Raw genomic sequence first — 22202 nt, 5'->3', positions numbered from 1 at the left:
TTTCCAATTTAAGACACCATGCAATCTCTGTAAGAGTACTGTGGAACCTTTTCCCTTACCATTGGAGGTACTATGTAAAGGTGGAGCATTTCAATTTCAATTTCAATATTGATTTTTTAGCATGGATCGTATTGTTTCGGAGTTAAGCGATGCCTCATTATCGCAATTTATCGATATAACATTAGGAAAAAGGTTGACCAGCTGAAGGATTGGGACCTTTAATTCCAATATTGAACGCGATGCAATTGGATGAATTGGCTAATGTTTAATGGTGTAAATATGTTTAAGTCATTTTTGGCATAGAGGTAGTAGAGGAGACAGTATGAATAATTCCCTTTCATTTGTAGCATAATTTAATTCCATTTCTTTTAGCGTTCGGGATATCATTGTTATAGGCCGTTTTCCCTGAGACAATACTGCACCTATGCCAAAGGATGACGCATTGGTCGTCAAATTAAATGGTCTCATAAAATCAGGATAATGAAGAACAACGTTCTCTGATTCAAGGATACTTCTAAGATACTTCTTCAGTTTCTGAAAAAACAATAACGTCATCCACATAAACATAACAGATTATTCTTATCCCGTAGTACATCATCCATGGCCCTCTGAAAGATGCTTGAGGCATTCTTCAGCCCGAACGGTAGGCGGCAGAACTCATATTTGCCTCCGTTGACTGAAAATGATGTCTTTTCTCGGTTCAATTCTGGAAATTCAATATGGTGATATGCGGACTTAAGGTCAAGCGTATTCAGAGAAAAATGTTGCCCTCCCGAGATTCGACAGTATCATATTTATATGCGGCATCGGGTATCTATCGGCAATAGTTTTTAAATGTAACTTCCTGAAATCGACTATTAAGCGTTTATTGGGCGATCTCGCAGCGTCGGTGCCTTTTTTAGCTACAACCTATATGGGGTTATTGTACGGAGACCTGGATGGCCGAATAATGCCATTTCTGAGTAGATCTTTGATCCCGATTCACGAAATCGAAAGAATTTTGAATAAACTGGCTCATTATCCTCTGTCCGAATGGTCGCTACGACATTTGTGTTGAATGGTAAGTTCTTACACATTACACAATGTGTAAGGGCACGACAATATCCTCAATCTTCGTGAAGTTAACTTGAGCGAATTTTTGAAAGATCTTCTTATTATCATTGGATCTTCACGTCCTCCATTAAACTCGATAGCATTGCCCTCGAGGTCAATTGTCGCACCTACTTGCGCTAAAAGGTCAAGGCCAATTATGCCTTCAAATGTTTTATGTTCGGAATAATAAGAATAAATGGCTTTCTACAACAACAGATCAAGCTTATATTTGCGTTCTATTTTTTCAAAGCCATTAAGGTTTTTTTTTTTCTTCTCTTTTTATATACAATCTGTCTTAAGCAAGTATGACAATAAGTAATTTTTATAATTAATCTTAAATTAACAGAGGCAGTAGTTATCCATTAAGCCCTACTACATACTCTATGCATAACATGTTTTAATACTTAATGCCTGGCTTTTTGATTTCCAGGCTTGGATATTGGGATGATTTTTGCAGTTTTCCATGCAACAGGAAAATATCTAATCTTAAAACAATTATTAAATATAAGAGTTAAAAAAGAAATTGAATTTTTAGGTAGATTTTTAATGCACAGGTTAAGAATTGTATCAGTGCCAGGAGATTTCTTAGTTTTAAGTGCCTTATTTATAGCTCGGACTTTGCAAGTTGATATGGCAGGTACATTCGAGGAAACTGTCTGACAACTGAGATTATGTAAGGAAGTGTTAACTAAACCTAATGTTTCAGCATCTGAGAAATGAGAAGTTAGATTGTGTTTCTGCTCAAAAATATCTGCTAGCAAGTTGGATTTCTCCAAACCCGTTGAAAATCGTTCATTGTTGTGATTAAAGCATGGAATATAACTATGTTTGTTTTTAATTATTTTAGTTAATTTCCATAGTGGCTTGGAATCATTTGACAAGGCAGATAGTTTATTATCCCAAGAGTGATTGTTAAATACGAGAAATTCTTGACGAATCTTGGAGTTCAGGAAGTTAAGTTTCGCTTTATATAGTGGTTGTCGGGTTCTTATCCATTGTCTTTGGACGACATTTCTTTGGGCAATGGTGCTTTGTAAACTAGTCCAGCTAGTTTACGGCATGGAAGTTTAATTTGAGTTTTAGGGACAGACAGATCAGTGGCCATAGCTAAATCCTCTGTTATAAAATTGATCATATTATTTATTATAACAGGGTTAGGGAAAAGATCTTGAAAAGCTAATAATCTTAATTTCTGAATGTCGTTTAAAATACGTTTAAATTTTTTCCAATTGGCTATTGCAAACTGAGGAATGGTTTTCAAATTTTTTAAGCTTACTTCGACATTAATTTTGCATAGCACCGGAAGGTGGTCTGAAGACAAGTCAGCATTAACAACAGGTGCAGAGAATCTTCGGATAATTAGTAAGAAATAGATCTAAAGTGGATGGGTTTCCTTTGTAACTTTCTGGAATGTAGGTAGGATCCATAGGATATAGAATTTTTAATTTACCTATACTAGCCAAATCATTTAAAATGTTGCCGTAACAATTGGCTCTTGCACAATTCCATAATCGATTTCTACAATTTAAGTCACCACCGACAATATAGTTACCATCAATGTTAGAAATTTTAATGAGATCGGATCTAAGCATATCTTTGGTATGCTTAGAGGATGGCAGTGAAACACAGTGGCTCATAAGACAATTGGCCCGTTGACCGGGAAAATAGGCAGAAAAAATTTTAAGATTTTGCCCAGCTATATTTTCAATTAAATGGGTATTTATGTTTTGGACTTGTTCGTGTAGAATACCATTCTTAATTATAATTGCTACTCCTCCACCCCTGGAGGAAGTACGATCATTTCTATACACTTTGTAGTTCGGAATTAAAAATCTAGAATTTTGTGTTAGTCAGGTTTCGCAAAAGAGACATATATGAGTTTGATTTTTAACAAGGAAATCTATTAACTCCAGACGTTTTACAAGTACGGCACGGGCGTTCCATACCATAATATTGAGTTGACTAAGGGATCTATTTGTTATATTTAACACATATTTAACAGCAAGTTCAGCAATAACATTAAATTGTTGTATTTTAGTTGTGCATCCACTAAGCTTTTCCATAAGCTCTGTAAGAAGTGCAGTAATTTCATTTACAGTAAATAAATCAGGAGAGTTAGAGGGTCTTCCTGTAACTGCCTGACTATAACTTAAATAAGTACCATTTGAAGGTGACGTTGGAGAAGGTTTTGCCGTTACAGTTCCTCTGGCCATAGTTTGTGTAACTATGTTACTCGCTGGTCCACGCCGATTTTTTTGAGTATGATTAGTGAAGAGCTGCTTATTTGTGTTTTGATATCGAAGAGAGCGAAGAGAGCGCTTTGACAAGAGAGCTTGATAAGACAGTCTGCAAGAGCAATTCTCATCAGTAGAAGAGTGGTTGTTTTTGCAATTTGCACATTTTTGTACAGTGGTGTTTTTGCAGTCGAAGTTTTATGACTACCCGCACAGTGGGCACATGACGTTTTGACAGCACACTGTAGAGAACCATGACCAAATAGTTGGCAGTTATAACATTGGGTTCGCTTATTTGGCGATTTTGCTTTGTACTCCCATCGTACCTTAGTATGATTAATATGTGAGTAGTTCTTTCTCAATAACTGTAAATGTGTACTCTTGTGAGCAAAGTACACTACATATAAGAGCAAGTTTTGATTGTTTCTGGTCATTTTTTCACCAATTTTGACGTCAATGCAGTCAAGACCAATTCCACACAACATTGATTTTACATCAGTTACAGGGTATTTATCAAGGCCCGAAAGTACTGCCTTATATGGCTTATTGTTTTTAGAGATATAAGAAAAGAACTCATATTTAAGCATTTTAAGCTTGGCACAGATTAGATCAAACATTTTTGCGCCATTAAGAAATATCTTAATACCAATGGAAATGGTTTTGAAGCAATAATCAGTTATATTCATTTCAGCAAGAAGGTCATGTAAGATCTTAGACGACTGTTTGATCAAAGTAATTGGTGGCATTTTTTCAGTATGGTTAACCACTGCTTCATCTTCAGTAATATTGATAGGCGCCTCAGGGTCAATAATGTCATTAGTATCATCTTCATCCTCAATTGCTTGTAACAAGCGAAAATAATTAACAAACTCGTCTTTGTTTGGTTTTTTAATATTTTGGGATCGTGGCATTTTAAAGCTGGCAGGTGCCTGGGCACCGCAGGGTTGTTGATATACGTCGCTTTATGATTGTTGTTGGTTTTCTTATCATCAAAATTCAATTTTGTTTAGTTGTCGTTGGCTAAAGGGATTAACGGTAAACGATAAAAGAGAATTTAAAGTAAACACCGAAACCGAATTGCGCGTTAAGACACATGTCCGAAATTAAGCAAGATCGGAAAGCATATGCCAAAAAATGTTAAGCAGGGCCAGACTTATCATAAGAATATTGGTAGCAGGAGTTTTTCATTCGTTGGTGCCCCCGACGACCTTGAAGAATACGTGTTTTGCAACTCATTAATTACCTTCGCTGCTCTAACAATTCAGCAAAGGTTTGATTCCGCAAATAGATCGTCCTCTGTATTAACTCTCTAACTGGCAAAAAATTTTAAATGGAAACGGTGCTGGGCGTATATGTCCTCACACCACACATTAAACAAAAAGTGGCGAGTTAGTTTTGGCTAACTCATCGTATCATATGAACATCATATAATCATCAAATCATTGAGAACCTGCCACTCCGCCCCCATAATGTCCATTGAATATAACGAACCGTATCCGCAATTAGAAACCGTACGAGTCACAATCGTACGTGGCCTTGATGGTGTGTCTTGCGCCCAATGCTGTCAGCATAGAGTTAGTGCCTGACCTAATGTAGCATACAACCTGCAATGGTAATTGCGTGATCTTGCCGCACTTGCCACACCCCATCAGTATCAATGTGCATGGTCAGTAAAAGGTGGGGTTCCAATTAATCTTTGAGCTACTCGCTCGAAAGTTTATAAATCTTAAATAAGAACCACATGCGGTTTCGATCAAGAAAATAAAAACAAGAGAAAATGCTTTAGTCGATTTCCCAGACTTACTGAGCTAGAGGAAGTGCGAGCGATAAATTTCATAATTATCTGGAATAAAGCGATAGAAATTTACAAGCCTAACAACAAATAAAATAAAAAAAATCAAAAAAATTTTTAAAAGTGTGGGCGTGACAGTTTTGGTCGGCTTGTGGGCGTGCAAGCATCATTTAACAAAATTGTTCTTAACTCTGGAATCTGCATGCCTAATCTCAACATTCTATCTTCTCTAGTTCCTGAGATCTCGACGTTCATTCGGACGGACGGCTATTGATCGTGATCAAGAATATCGGAAATGCTTCCTTCTATCGGTTACATACTTTTCAACGAATCTAGTATAACCTTTTACTCTAGAGTAACGGGTATAAGAAATACTTTTCTATCGGCACCTAAAATGAAGCGAACATTGTTTAAGCGTCGATTCCACTATAATTTTTGGTAGCGCAATGTACCAATATAACCGGTCTAGGTTAAAATTAATTATTTCTCAATTAATACTTTTTTAATTTACTGCTCCGAACAGGACGTTGATGATGCAATTGATCTGTTCACCAACAACATAAAAACAGCAGCTAGACTGGCAACTGGCAGCATATCTCGGCAGCCCGCGGCAGATCGAATCCCAATAACCAGGGAGATCCTGCTACTCATAGCTGAGAAGAGGGGCTTACGCAATAGGTGGATGAGGTCTCGCCACATCGAGCGCTGAGTAGGTTGGAATCCGAATGCTTCGACGAAAGGCTTTCCAACACTGGATTCGAAAGTTAAGCGACGCATTCACTCTGGAAGGCCACGCGTGCTATCAAAAGGCGTTGTACGAGGAAGGCGCCATTAGCCTACAGTAACGGGACATGGTGTCGGACCGACTTGGAGCAAGCGGAGGTATTCGCTGCGCACCTCGCCGAGCGATTTCAACCATACAATCTTGCCAGCCTGCAACAGGTTGAAGAAACTCAGGAGCAGTTGAGCCAAGCGCTTCAAATGGATCCACCAATCACGACGTTTGAACCTTGCGAGATAGCCGATGTCATTGCGAACCAGAGTAACAGGACAGGACGTTATCTGCAACGCCACATTGAAGGCACTGCCCAGTCATGCGATCCTCTACATAGCGTTGGTTTTTAATGCTATCATGAGGTTGCAATACTTCCCTCATCAGTGGGAGCTCGGGATAATCTCCATGATCCACAAACCTGGCAAGCCGGAAAGACTCTATGCCCGCCTCCTACCGGCCGATCAGTCTTCTCCTTTCAATCTCGAAGGTGTTTGACAGACTGATTGCTGCCCGGATTGAAACGATCATGGAAGCCCAGGGAATTACCCCTGAGCACCAGCTCGGTTTTCGTGCTGGCCACTGTACTGTCGAGCAGCTCCATCGGGTCGTCGAGCAAATTCTGACTGCCTACGGCATTAAGGAATATTGCAACAGCCTCTTCTTGGACATTCGAGAAGCGTTTGATCGAGTGTGGCACATCGGACTCCAACTAAAAATCAAACAGACGCTACCTGCTCCATATTTTGGGTTGGTGATCATCAATAGCATCAATAGCAGTAACTCCACCAACGTCTGCTTTACTCTAAAGCGGAGAACGCCACCGACCGTCCATATTGAGGGAGCCCCCTTACCACAGCCGAACGCAGCAAAGTACCTTGGAGTGCTGCTGGACCGCAGACTCACATTTGCCAAGCATGTGACTGCCATCAGAACACGCTTACGTGCTTAGGTGGCGAAGCACTAATGGCTACTCTGCTCGCGCAGTAAACTGTCACTCTCCAACAAGCTGACAATTTACAACAGAACAGATCGGCTGCGAGTGGTTTGTGCGAAACACCACCCTGCACAGAGACCTCAAACTCGCGACGGTATTTGACGAGGTAAACCAGCACTCGAGTCGACACCATGACAGGCTGGAGCGCCACAGAAATCGACTTGCCAGTGCTCTAAACAGATCTCGCCCACCAAGGAGGCTCAACAGAAGGCAACCGAATGATCTCATTTCCCGATCTCATTTGACTAGGGCCAGCAGAAGTTTATTTGTTATCTGTGATTGTTTTGTTATTGTTAAAATTTTGTTAAATTGATAAAGCTAACTAGACTATACTTAGTCGGCACGCCCAAATGGGCTGAATCAATAGAGAAAAAGGACATAAAGGGGTTCCCAGATTTCCCCGTACGCCTCAATAAAGCTTTAAGAAAAAAAAAAAAAAAAACTTTATGTCTTTACGATCTAGCAGGGGCACAGAAAAATTCCTAATCGCTCGAGAACTTTTGAAAGGCCGTGATTAAAAAGGCTATTGAAAATAAGAGATAAGTCCGATAATTCAGAGCTGGGTTTACTTAGTGGAAAGCATTACGAAAAACTTAATCCGAATAGCGGATAATATCGCATAAATCCAAGCTCGGCCTAATAAGTGGAGATCGGTTCAGAAAACATAATCAAAATCCAAATATTCTTTTAGGGTTAGATTTATATTTGTAAAGATATTTGATATTTATATATAATAGAGTATAAATCAAGCTCACTAAACTAACCACTGATACTTTTTAAATGGCCGTCCTGGGACTCCTGCGAAGCTGTAATGCGACAACACCACCAACTTCGGCTTTTGTAAAGTCAGATGTAAAGTCAGCACAGCACCTGTTTTTTTTGGACGGCCAAGACTTCTTGACCGCGGATGAGCTCGGAACTTCATTGGTCAGTGGTCAGCAGTCCGGGCAATCTGCTAGTGCATAGTTTAAGCAAGTTGCACAAACGTCGCCGTCATCGAGGACAACGTTCCACCTCAGCAGTAGATGATCGGGAGCGTCGTGGCGGGAAGGTCCGAGATGAGTGCCAAGGATCGATCGTATCAGCGTATTGCCAGTTTTGGACTGAAGGACAAGAGCAGGGGCGCAATAAGGCTTTCCTTTGGTTCAACCACGCAAGCAGGGACATCCAAGCTGATGAATGTCTTGGGGAGCTGATTCGTCCCAGTGTAGTTTTAGTAGCAACAAAAAATGATTTATGCAAAATGATTTATGCCACGATGGGAGTAACTAAAAAGTGGCGATGCTACGGACAAAATGTAGAATAGCTTTTAATTTGATTTTACCTCTACCTCTACTTTTAATTACCTCGACCGTAGCCGCTCCACCCGGAAAGTCATCCACATAAAATGACGATTTGATGGCTTTAGCCCCAATTCACAATTTGTCCATAAATTTGTCGGCTAGATATAACAAGCTGTGTATGGCTAAATACGGTGAAGCCGCTGTACCGTAAGCGACGGTATTCAATTCGAAAGTTCTCAATGGTTGCTTTGGCGAAGCTCTCCAAAGGATGTATTGGAATCTGCGACCTCCGGCTGACACGCTACCTTGACGGAACATCTTAACCACATCAGCAGTGATTGTGTAGCGATGTATACGTAAACAATTGAAATTCTTTTATAGCCTTGACCTTTTTAGGTGAATTTTTAATTCCCCTTCGGGACACTAAAAGTGCAAGTTCTTCAAAAAACTCAGATTTATCGACACAATCTCATGCCTGCATCGCATAACATTTTTACCATTTTATTTTGAGAGAGAAAATGATTACGTCGTCAAAGTAGACATAGAAAGTTTAACGATGTGTTCTCTTAGAACATAATTTATGGCTCGCTGGAAACCTACCGTTTTTGGAAACCAAAGGGAAGCCTGAAAAATTCATACTTCCCATTGTTGACCGTCTATCTCATCCCGATCACGCTCCGCGAGATAAATTTGGTGGATGCGTTTCGACCATATAAAGTAATTATATTCTTGATCAGGATCAAATGCGGATTCGATCTGGCCATATCTGTCTGTCCGTCCGTATGAACGTCAAGATCTCAGAAAGTATATAATCTATAGAGTTGAGATTAGGCATGCAAATTCCATAGACATTGCCGTAGCGTAAGTTTGTTGAATGATGTTTCCACGCCCACTCTAACGCTCACAAACCGCCCAAAACTGTCACGCCCACACTTTTAAAATATTTTAAAATAATTTTTGGCTTTTTCTATCGATATTCCAGAGCTGAGTAATGGGTATCTGATAGTCGGGGAACTCGACTATAGTATTCTATCTTCTTTTCTACTTCTTTTCACTGAAATTTTTTACCATTCATCACTCTCTTTAAGTCGTTTTTTTTTTTTTGGAAAGCTTTCTTTCCTTATGTCTATGCTATGTACAATTTTTCGCAAAAATTTTTCATTACATTGAAGTTTGAGGACTGTGCTATCGTAATGACTACGTAAGGGCAGTTCCAGACGACCCGATTCTTCACAATTGCTGCTGAGTGTTTGGGCTCGCTATCCTGGTATTACCGAAAACGAGCGCGTATGCCCAGTTCTTTTACAATTTGGATCAGGTTTTAGGTTAAAATATGGAGGAAAATTTCGGCATCCACTATTCCGGCCAAAAAAACGAGGTTGCCCTCATCAGAGGTTCCAAGCATGGTACAGGCCCGAGCATGACGCGATCCCCGACATGCTTGACCATAGGTTTCAAGGAGCCGACATATAAAGAAGTGACAGAAATATTAGCAAAATAAATTATTAAAGAATACTTATGTACAACGATGAGCGCTTTATTCTAATCACGAGTAAGATATACTTAATCCCAAAGAAAAAAATCGTTCTCAACGGTCTTGATTTGAGTATTTTCGATCTCAAAATCAAATAAAGTAAATTCAGATGCTGCTTCAAATGAGGGACTGCCGGACACAAGGCCGCAGAGTGCCCTAACGAGGCTAAGTGCTTCCCGTGCGCAAACAGAGGAAGCCGAGCGATCAACCACCAATCGGGCACCCGGAAGTGCCCATTGGCGGGCAAAGGAGCACCAAAGGCATCACTATGATGCGCATGATTCAGTTAAATCTGAATTCTTGGTGGTCAATAATACATACAAGAGGACTTCCAAGGCCCTGGACCCAGGGAAGCGTCCGAGCATGTAAAGGAGCATCTGTTTCCAAGAATGGACAGGTTACGCCCCGCCGACACTGCCGCAGATGGATACGACGGGGCAGACGCCACGGTCAGCAGCGAGGAGATACTGGAGTTGGCGAAGATACTGATGGACGGAAAGGCCCCCGGGCCCGACAGCATTCCCAACAGGGCGCTTCGACTAGAACTCTCCCTTCAGCCAGCCTTTTTTGCGAAGGCGTTCCCCAAGTGCCAGGGAAGCCACCCGAGGAACCTTCATTGTTCCGGCCGATATGCCTCACCGACAGAACTAGCAAGCTCTTGGAAAAACTGGTGTGCGTTCGGCTAGAAAGGGCCATCTCAGACGCTGGAGACCTCTCACGGTCCCAGTTCGGATTTAAGAAAGCGGGGTCCACGGTGGACGCTGTCAACAGAAAAGTCGAAGTAGCGGCTCAGACATTCGAAGGCACCAGATGGAAAAAGTACTGCCTTATGGTCACCTTGGACATCAAGGACGCCGTCAACAAAGCGCGATGGGACCGGATCCTGGACGCACGAATCGGCTTCATGGTACCAGCCTACTTTGTTCGCATAGTGCGCAGCTACTTCTCGGAACGGGTCCTAATCTGCGAGTCGACTGAAGGAGTCTTCAGGCACCAGGTCACTTGTGGAGTCCCACAAGGATCGGTTCTTGGCCCGCTTCTGTGGAACGTCATGTGCGACGTGATACTTCATCTCCCGCTGGTGGGTAGGAGCAAGATTGTAGGCTTGACGACGGGCACTGCTGATTGTTGATAAGCAACTGGGCCAGGCAGGGGAAACCTGTAACCGCAACGTCAGGACCATCGAGCAGTGGCTTAGGTCTATGGGGCTTAATCTGGAACCCGAAAAGACGGAGGCTGTCCTGATAAGCTCCAAGAATGTAGTGAAAACGGCTACAGTCGAAATAAGTAGTACCTCGGCGTCCTCCTCGCGAGCGATAAAGTACCTTGGACTCATGATAGACAACAGGCATTTGTTCCGAGAGCACCTAGCCTACGCTAGCACGAAAGCAGAAGGAGTCAACTGGTCACTAGCCGTCATAATGCTGAACACTAGAGGCCCTAAACAGGTAAGCAGACGACCACTGACGAGCGTTACCCGTGCGACTATGCTGAACGCCTCCCCGTTGTGGGCAAAATCACTCGAAGTAGACAGCTACGCTCAAGGTCTGATCGCTACACACAGACTGTAGCACCTTCACGACGGTGTCCAACAAGGAGCCACTGGTGATCGAAGGAATACCGCCACTAAACCTAAGCCACGGTAGAGGCCTCTTCTCCAGTTCGAAGAGGACAGTACGGGCTGAAGCAAGGCAGTGCACCCTGAAGACTTGGTAACATAGGTGGTGCTATGAATTAAAGGGCCGCTGGACGCAGATATACCCATCCTCAAACCGTGGATAGAACGGAAGCACGCCGAAATGACATTCCATCTGACGCAGCTAATCAGCGGATACGGCTGCTTCCGCAACTATCTAAAACGTTTCGGCCATGAGGAGTCGGGTGAATGTCAATGGCGCGGAAGCAGACGGTGCGAAACCTCAGAGCACGACCGAAAAGTTTGCTTGTGCGGGAGGTGGAATGGCAAGCGGCCGACTGCTTTGCCGTGGCGGTGACAACCGAGCTCAAGAGAGCTGAGAGAGCCAGTAGGGAACAGGAGTACAGTATGTCCGATACAGTATGTCCGTGAAGCATTACTTCGCGAGGACATAAAATTCTGGATTTTCTCGCCTATTATTGCCAAAGTAATATTAGTATTAGTTAAATAAACGAATTAAAAAAATAAATATCGCGATAATAATTTAAAACAACTTTTAAATGGACAATAAACAAGGTTTATTAGTTAAATATCCGACACAAAAATTATTGTCCTTTATATCAGTGAACCGCAACTTAGTTTTCGAGCCTTTAATCACCGCTCAATTTGTATGAATACTTTCGATGATCTTAACATTGGCATGTCCTAGGAAATCATTGCTAAATCATCATATTAAACCAATTTGCCTTAAATTATCCATTTGTATTCGTTGTTGCTTATGAAATGAACCCATTACCTGTAATAATTAATGAATTAAATTCGAAAATAATTTACTTACCATTTTTATTGAGTTCCAGTTTCTAAGGCACTCAATAAAAATCGCGTCTGCTTCTCTGCTTTTAACATGTCACTCATTTTTTCATTTATGAGATAGAAAGCTGAGTTTAGCTTGCTTGTTATGTCTATCAGCTATCACAGTCTACTTGCAATGCTTAATAGGTAAACATTTTATGTATGTTTAAAAGATCAATTTTTTTAACATATAATTAATTATTTTAATGTAATGAGAATCACTACTTTCATTTGAGCACCTAATGCATTTCTCTATAATAAATTTTCTTACAGAAATTAAACTAATTATGTTGTTATTATAAAGGATTATTCATTGAGCCAACTGCTCTTGTTTATCTTACGATCTTCCTTATAGAGCTTACTTATATATCCCGCGGACCTGGCAGAGCGCTTACTCAGCGCCTCGTGCCGTCTTTTGCAAGTTGAGCTTCAGTCTCCGACCAATACTTGGCGCTCACATGCCCGTTCCGTACTATGCTGACCGTTACACATCGGTTTTGCTGAAACGGAATGCGTTACTCGGTCGGCCCGGTACCGTCGATTTTACTGTTGACGGTGCCGCATACCGGTTTCGGGTGGCATTTCCCACTTGCGAGTGTTAACCCCTCTCTGTCTTAAGTCCCCGGATTCCATGACCTTAGATGGTTGTTGATGTTTGGCTTTGAAGCGTCAAATGAGAATAATAATGATGATGATTATTGGGACTGTGGAAGAGACAATGCAAAAGATCCAAGTATTGCCCGATGACAGTCAGGATTGGAGATGGATTATATATTATGTTAAAGATTTTTAACGCTCATCCCCTGAACTGATGATAGGCTAAGGCGCTCTAAATGCCTCAGAACGTTTATTGGGCAATGGCTGAAACTGCGGCTATATTTTTTTATATTCCGATATTGGTGATGTAAAGAATGCCGTTCATTTTAAATTTGTCGGTGTATGACACCAGGTAATTTCCGGATACCTTCTGATTTATTCCCTTTTCGATTCGTTTCGATCATATATAGTAATTATATTCTTGATCAAGATAAAAAGCGGAGTCGATCTGACCATATCTGTCAGTCCGTCCATATGAACGTCGAGATCTCAGAAACTATAAACTATAAGCTAGAGAGTTGAGATTAGGCATAGAGACATAGGCGCAGCGTAATCCGCCCAGTACTGTCTCTCCCACACTTTTGAAAAACGTAAAATTTTTTAATTTTTTTTTTCTTTTGTCTTGTAAATTTCTATCGATTTGCCAAAAATCTTTTGGCCACACCCACTCCACGGCAAAAACTGTCGAACACACACTTTTGGAAAAATTTTAAATTTTTTTTCACAATTTTTACCGGTATTATGAAATTTCTCGTTAAAACTTCCACTAGCTGAGTAACGGGTATTTGATAGTGGGGGAACTCAACTATACCATTCTGTCTTGTTTTTTTTACATGGGGACAATCGATCAAAAATAACATAGATTGAAAATCCATAAACTTAAGCATACGTGTGCACCCATACAGTGGTCGACCTTCGCAGTATGCGTACAAAAGAGCTGCTGTCTCTAGAGCGCTCTACCTCTGGCCAGCTCTACAGCCAGCACAAAAATATCGTATGGCGCTACGTATCTTGTTATTCTAAAATCTTTGGACAGACGGACATTTAAATGTAGGGATTTCAAATGAATATATTTTATTTCAGTTGGTTGCAAAAGTGCAGGATCGAGTACAAGATAGGCTATCTTAGATGCTCCCGCAGTTTCCCTGCGTAAGGACGAACAATAGAGCGTAAGTTTTCCAAGTTTTCATACTTAGATATAGGAACTGCTGGGGCTGCGAGACCCGACATACTTCCCCCGTTGCAAGCATGGCCTTAACAGCATTCTATTTACTGCTCGTTTCGTCGATCCTACTGCTGTTCTTAGTACCGAAAATCTGGCGACTTCATCTCTTCAACGAACAAGGAAGCAAGTTCCTCAGCTCCAAATGTATCACCTTGGTTGCAAAGCAATTGAAAACGCAGCATTTTCCAGTAGCCTTGCTGCACGCCTTGGGCTTGTAGAAAAATGTTCCACAGAAGTCGATGCCAGTGACTTTAAACGCATGAGATCCATCGAGACGATCCTTCGTTAGAGCAGTTATTATTTACGCAACTAAGCGATGTTTTGTGCGAAAACACCTGACACCAAAATTGGGATCTAACAATGCTGAGACAAGTGTGAGTTATATGAGCCATAGTAACAAAGAGTTTTTCAGCCGACCATCTACTCGTCCAACTTGATCAAAGAATGGTTAAAGCGAAGCAAGTGAGCTATGTAATATTTCTTCAGTGTACGGGAATTTTAAAAGCAACACTCTTTGACGAAGTTACAGTACTGGGTGACCAATTAGCAATGAAATTTCTTATTGGGTAGAACAGCCGCATCAGATTATACTAAATGGGTTCCATTCGAAGGACTGCAAGTTCCCAAAAAAAAACCCAGCCCAAAAGGGTCTTTTGAATTAGGGGCTTGACTTGACCGACGCACAGCCGATGGTAGAAGAAACCGGCTTCAATCAATAAATATATGCGTTGAGGATGATGAAAATCTGGGTCAGCGAGATTAAGATGTTCCAGCTGCAACTGTCAATGATGAGGCTGGAGGCGGAAAATATTGGAGGCAATAACAGCAGTAATATCGATTAAGTATTGAACTATTTGCTGACGAACCATCTGCCTCAAGCCTAGAACCGCCTACTTCGGTAACACAAGCGGATGATTTTGTTGAAGCTGATTTGTATATCGGGATGTTATGTAAGGTACAGTGGCTAGGAACACAACATTTTCCTGTGCGAGAAGATTATCAGACAGGATGCACAGGATTCAACGGCATGATGGGAGTCAGAGGCAAGCGTTTCTCTAAGCTATGATTTTTCTTGAGATAAAGGTGAGGCCAAGTATCCCAGGTGATGGAGAGTGTGGTGCTTAGATGCGTATGTATGGTAATTGCCAGGGTTGCACTATCTCAATTGATGACCACGCTTAAATAATTGAGTCTTTTTATTTCTTGCGAGCAATTTGCTGTGTTCCCGTTCTTGAAACTCTGACAATAATGAATTGTGTCCAGAGGCGTTACGTATAGCTTACCACGTTAGAATTAAATGACGCAGTATCTTTTGAATAAGTACATAGACAATAATGCATCCTTCCGATGCGATTTCTTCCGATGTGTCTATTTCATTTAGAACGCTAATATGAGCATTAAATTTATCCGACAAGCATTGAACCGGAAACAGTCTGTACTGAATCTCAGTAATTTGTGCCTGAAAAGCAAACAGTCTGGCTGCTGATAGCCATAATTACATAGAAATGCCCTCTGAATTATTTTCAATTTCTTCAAAATACAGTTCATCAAGTTCGTTAAGAATTCTACCATTTTCTTGAAGGTCCTCGATCAGCTAAAACCTCACATGAAGAACAAAATCGTCATATTAATGCTGAGCTTGATAAAGAGTGCATCAAACGTTCCACTCGACTATATGTAAATTAATTTATAAGTAGTGGATTAGAGGACGGTCCCCCGCTGCAGTCGGCCGGTTGGCCGATGAGCGTAGTCCACAGGTAGCGGGTGGTCGTTCCTCGCTCTAGTTGGAGATCACTAAGAGCGTCTAGCCGGCTGGCTGTAGTTCCTATGTTAGATTAGGAAGATTATGTTGGAAGGGGGACTACTCTTCTTAACTGCTGGCCTAGAGACACAGTCAGCTTTCAAAATGATAGAAGATATTTAACTGCTGTTGCCGGAGTAATTAGCTCTTTATTAGTAGAGGTCTCGCTTAAGACTAAATACAAAGAATATGGAAAATATGAATTTATCCTAGCTCCAATGCATCACGCCATAAGCTCATGGTCGGCAAGCCGACTCAGCAATTATGCAGCGCAGTTCGGTGCCCCGGCTACTGGGTGTCCGATTGCCGCTCCTGACCGTTCTTAGCGTGGAGCGCATCAGCATTTTTCATATAAAGCTACTTAGTTGCTAGGGCATTATAACCGTGAACTATGTAGCTGCTTTTATATTGGTCGCTCTTTCAGTTCTTAACTACTCCCCCCTCAAAGTATGAGTATGTATGAGTATGATCGTTCAAATCTCCATCTATGACGGGAATGTAGTTGGCGTGAGAAAAGTCGGTAATCCGAGCATTTGTCACCGCTAGGGCGATGAGTGTTGTGAGGACGAACCTGCAATTCAAACGTAGAGTGAGACCACGGTGTATTAACTTAAATCTGGCTTACTATTAAGAAATATGCCTTACAGCTAATTGGAAGTGGGGGAATCTTTTTTAGGTTGTCCTTATGGACGAACCTCCCCTTAATAAGAACAGACGTTCCCAGGTCTGCCTGCACTGTTTGTTCTGTGCACAATGGTGTTAGCTTGTTTCCTAGCCTTTTATTGTTTTTGACAAAAACCTCGTCTCCTACCTCAAAAACACGGTTTTGCCTAGCTGGGTTGCACCTTTCGATGTTGTTCTTATGGTCCTTTATCAACTTGTCTCTAATGCCTAGGCAGCGATTATCGGAACCCGAGTGGAGGATCTCGACCTGCTTCTCCTGAGTGACAGAATGCAGGGTCTTATTATATTCTATCGTTGCCCTCAAGATTAACTCTGTCATATCGCTGATTTTTTTGTCTAGTTTAAGCCACCTGGCGATTTCTGTTTAGGTGCTGTAGAATCGTTCCACTTGACCGTTTGACGCTATGCAGCGGGGCCGCGTTCACAATGTCAATGTGGTAGCTGTTTTTAAGTAACGAGGTGATAGTTTCCGAATTGAAGAAACAATTGTCGCAATATATTGTTTGGATTTTGGGGAACAAATTTACGAGTTGAAGCAGGGACCCTGTGACGTCCACTATTGTTCTGGACAGCACTGGTTGCACTATTGCAAACTTTGAGAATTTGTCAATGGATGTTAAGAATTGCTTCTTATCGGTTGAGAAGATATCAATGTGCAAAATTTCGCCGGTATAGCTAGGAATGGGTGTTTCCCCGAGCTCCTGTTTCTTAGGGTGCCTGTCATATTTGGCCTTGGTGCATATTTTGCAATTTGCAACCAATTCCTTTGCTAGGCTGCTCATTTTGGGGAAATAATAATCGCGGAGGACTTGCTTGGTATTCTCCTGAGCCGCCATGTGGGCACGATTGTGTTCTGTCGTGATAATTTCCAACTGCTCATTTCGATTGGTAACGTCTATTACAATATTCTTAGCGATTAAGTCGTGTTGAAAACTTGCCAGGGTGGGTAGGTCGCAGTGTATCGCATTTACGACATCGGGGTTCACGACCTCCTTTAGCATTTCCAAAATGGTGCCTTTGTCGGCGAAATTGATTAAGTGGCGAGTTTTACTATGAAACAATACCAAGCTTCGCTTTAGTCGGAAACGTGATTCTTCTATAACAATTTGATTTCTGAAGCATTTTACTGGTTGGTCTGTCGCTTCGACCGTGTAGGTCAGTGACAGTTTGCTGTGAACAGTCGCAGCGTCTGACGGAGGCTCACTTTGTAAGGCATTAACGTTCTGCCTGGAAAGAGCGTCAGCCACATGGTTGTCTTTACCCGGTTTGTAGTGGATTTTGCGTTATGATCATTAATATACATCCTTTTAATTTTCGGATTTGGATTCCGATCGGACACCGCGAATGTCAACGGTTGATGGTCCGTATACATTTTAATATCGCGAGTGCCGTATAGGTAGTGTTGTAACTTGCCTAAGGCCCACACTATGGCCAACAATTCTCTTTCATTTGTGGCGTAGTGTGACTCACTCTCTTTGAGGGTCCTAGAGATCATAGTGATCTTTTATCTTGTGATATAACCCCACCGATACCGTTCGCGGAAGAATCCGTCGTTAAATCGAATGGATTCCTGAAATCAGGTTATCTGGGAATTACATCCTCAGAAGCCAAGACATTTCTCAGCCTCTCGAATGCATCTCTCTGCAAATCACCGAACCCGATAGGAGTCTTCTTGGACATGTGCTTGCTGACAGAGCCGTTTTTTCCTTTCATCAAGCCTGTCAAAGGCCTCGCGATCGCCGCAAAGTTGGCATCACACAGGCTTTTTAAAACCCAATCTATGTGCCTAACATGGTCGTTTTCATTTTCAGAAAAAAGAATGACGTATTTACGTTACATAGCACGATTTGCCAATCTGCTCCCGTAAGACGTCGTCGATCGCTCTTTGGAAGATGCTTTCCGCATTCTTCAACCCGAACGGTAATCGACAAAATTCACACTTTCCGCCGTTCACCGAAAAGGAGGTATTTTCACGGTCGTGTTCGGCCAAGTATATTATATCTGGTGGTAGCCGGATTTCAAATCTAACGTTGTGAAGTATTTGGCTTTTCCTAAGTTTGCCAGTATCATGGGGATGTTTGGCATTGGGTACTTATCAGCGATGGTTTTTTCGTTAAGTTTCCTAAAGTCTATAACCAAACGCTTATTTTTGTTCCCCAGTTCATCATGGCCTTTTTTGTCTACAATCCATGTTGGATCGTTGTACGGTGACCTTGAGGATCTAATAATGCCTTTCTGCAGTAAGTCTGCGATTTCTCGCTTAACAAACTCAGATACACCCATGGGGTGCGGGTATAATTTGGAATATACCGGCTTATCATCGCTAGTGCGAATTGTGGCAACAACGGAAGTGTTAAACGGCAGTGCCTCGTTAGAGGCTGAAAATGCCTTAGATCTGTTTCCGATCATGTTTCTAAACTCGGTTTTTACAGATTCCGGTACCGTAATGTCATTCACGTTAGTGAAATTTACGTCGTCACACTTATGATGCTGCAGCTCTTCAACCACAGAACCATAGTTGATTGTGCCTTCCTCTGTGTCTAGCTTTGCTATCAAAAAGCGTTTAAGTGTCCAAAAGGAAAAAATCCGCTGTTTTCCCGAAAACGTTCATTAAACATTTCTGTTCAACTCTGTTAGCACCGTGGATGGAACTAACCGTGAAAGGGGATTTGACCGGCACTACATTTTGTAGCTCCTTTACGGGCTTGATGTAGTTTTTCGCCGCCCCTGGATCTATTAAGATATTTAATTTTCTCCCATGTAACTGGCGTTCAATGAACGGCAGTCGGGAGCGTTCCCTAAAAAATTTATTTGGTCACAACCGTCGGATTCTTCGTCTACTTCGGCGACAGCCGCTGCTGCCGCTCTATCATATTCACTGCCACTTTCGTCGTCGACGCGTTGCATGGTATTCTGCACTCTTTGACGTCTTTGATCCGTCGCGCGTGTAGATCCATGTTTTTTCTGCCCTCGAATATTCTCGCCCCTAGCATTGGCAGACTGACCGCTTCCGAAGGCGGTGGCTTACCTGTGTTGTGTTACAGTGGAGCCTAACTCCATGGGTTCTGGTGACTGGTTAGGGCCATCGCTTGCGGGAACACATTTTGATTTTTATAGTAATGGGGGATTCTTCCATGGCCATCCTCGGCCCTGCTACTTTTACCTTGACCTTCCTGCGAACGGGTTTGGTTCTTTCGCTGCCCGAAGGCGGTGCGCTCCATGCTCGCCTCGGATTCCCTAGTCAAAGCCAAGGCTGAGGGTAAATCTTTGGGTTAAGCTGGCAACACTATGGCTCTCAAGGGTTTCCTGAGCACCGAAATGAACGCGTGGAGGGCATCATTTCTAACCTCATTATTGAATAGAGCGGCGCTATCCGGTTCATGTGTAATAACGATTTTGTTCGTCACTAGTGTTAGTTGCTTTTCTACCTCGTCATAGTATTGCATCAAGGTAAGCTCGCCTTGCCTAACCGTTTCAAGACCCTGCCTAAGGACACGCAGCGACGTTTTGTCCGCGTATGTGCAGTCTAGTCGAGCAATGATGGCATCGAAATTTAGTACTGTGTTATGGGACACCAGTAGCGCTCTCGCTACCCCCTGATTTTATTCCTGATTATTGTGACAGCCTGGTAGTGCACCTCGCTCTCATTGAACGACCTGAACATTTCATAGGCGTCCATGGCTGACTGCCGCCACGCCACGCATCGTCTTGATCCCCCTCAGACTCGGGAATGGACTTTACTATGTCGAGTTTTAAGTCACATTTAACGTGTGGCTTAAATTCAATTCTCAATACTTCCACACGTAAGTTCTGCATTTGTTGCCTAACCTGATCTAGTTGGGTCTGAAATGATTGCATTTAGTTGCAATAGTTTCCTGCTGAGCTATAGCCTGGTTAACGGCTCCTTTGGGCAGCAATAGCTCACAGTAACTTGGGGTATGCTGTAGAATTTACTCTTTGTAAAAGTATGCAATGGGATAACTAAGCCAATTCTTGAAGGCTGCCGAATTGAATTCACTAATAAAACTTACATGGTTTCTCTTCTTAAATACCCTGTTAAGATACTCTAGGTTCGTAATTATAGTTGGGTGCCAATTAATTCATAAGTAGTGGATTAGGGGAAGGTCCCCCACTGCAGTCACTATACTTTGGCCTGTAGTTCCTATGTTAGATTAGGAAGATTATGTTGGAAGGAGACCTACCCTTCTTAACTGCTGGCCTAGAGACACAGTCAGCTTTCAAAATGATAGAAGATATTTAACTGCTGTTGCCGGAGTAATTAGCTCTTTATTAGTAGAGGTCTCGCTTAGAACTAAACAAAAAGAATATGGAAAATATGAATTTACCCTAGCTCCACTGCATCACGCCATAAGCTCATGGGCGGCAAGCCGACTCAGCATTTATGCAGCGCAGTTCGGTGCCCCGGCTACTGGGTGACCGATTGCCGCTGCTGACCGTTCTTAGCGTGGGAGCGCTGAACTCAGTTTGGGCGCATCAGCATTTTTTATATGAAGCTAATAATTTAATTTAATATAAGCCGAAATAGCATTCGAAAACTTATTAAAGAAAGCAAAAGAAAGGTTAAAATTATTCAGATACAGTACTTTATGAAAAGACTATAGAGAAAGATTTGGGGTGCTTAATATTGGATCGTCTTATAAATACTTATTTGAAACCCTAGGCCCAACGATAGAGATAAATTGGAACAAAAAAAAAGGCAATTTATCCGAAAATAATATCCAAAATAATGATTTGAATGAATTTACATATGACGGATTACATCGGATACATTGGATATTCCATCCAAAATCCATTGAAAATCAAAACAGGTACAAACGAAGAATTTGATGAAATCCCACATCCGATGACAAAAATAAAATACACATTTTGATAAAAATACAGAGAAAATGAGAAAATAATTGTTGATGAAAAAATATTCAAATAAACTAAAACTATTTAGTAGCTAGCGAAATCAGAAAAAGAAGCCTCTACCTACTTAATCAAGAAATCAACAAAGTATGCTTATTTATTATGATTCTTGTATAAAATGTCTTCAGATCTCCATTCCACAACACGGAAGTACAATTTATTGCTTACATTTTAAGATCTTTAATTATTAAGAGCTTTTATAGCAATCGGATATATAGTTATAGTTAATCGGATATTTGTTCGTGTTATCTAGTTGTTAAATAAATCAATATTTTTTGATAAGATGTAATGTCCGCAATGTCTCCACTAGGATTTATATGTTTGTGAACGTTAGAGAAGGCGTTGTCAAAATGTATATGTAAATTCGGACAATTTTTGCTTTTATTTTTTTAGAAATGTAAATATAACAAACAATTTAATGTTAATACAATTACATGGAAGGTTTGTTCGTGAAAGTTTTAAATAGTGTGGGGATTGGCTGTGTTCTTAAATTTGTCTATTGTTTTAGGCATTTATTAGTCGTATCATACTACCATTTTTAAATTGGAACAATACAAAAAACATGATGAAATATGTAACATTTTTTATTAGAAATAAATGGGATGTAGTAAAATTTTGAAGAAAAAAAAAATGTTTTTAACAATCACTAGCATAATTAAATACAAAACCAAATGCTGCAAAATGTCATCCTCATTGTAAGCAAAATCAACTTCATTGTCCATGATATTATTAAGGCTTCTCCAAATCCAAGCTGTCTTCATTATAATTTATACG

Source organism: Drosophila erecta, unplaced genomic scaffold (assembly GCF_003286155.1).
Source record: "Drosophila erecta strain 14021-0224.00,06,07 unplaced genomic scaffold, DereRS2 tig00000393-arrow-arrow-pilon, whole genome shotgun sequence".
NCBI lineage: Eukaryota > Metazoa > Arthropoda > Insecta > Diptera > Drosophilidae > Drosophila > Drosophila erecta.
This window is presented reverse-complemented; position numbering follows the sequence as displayed.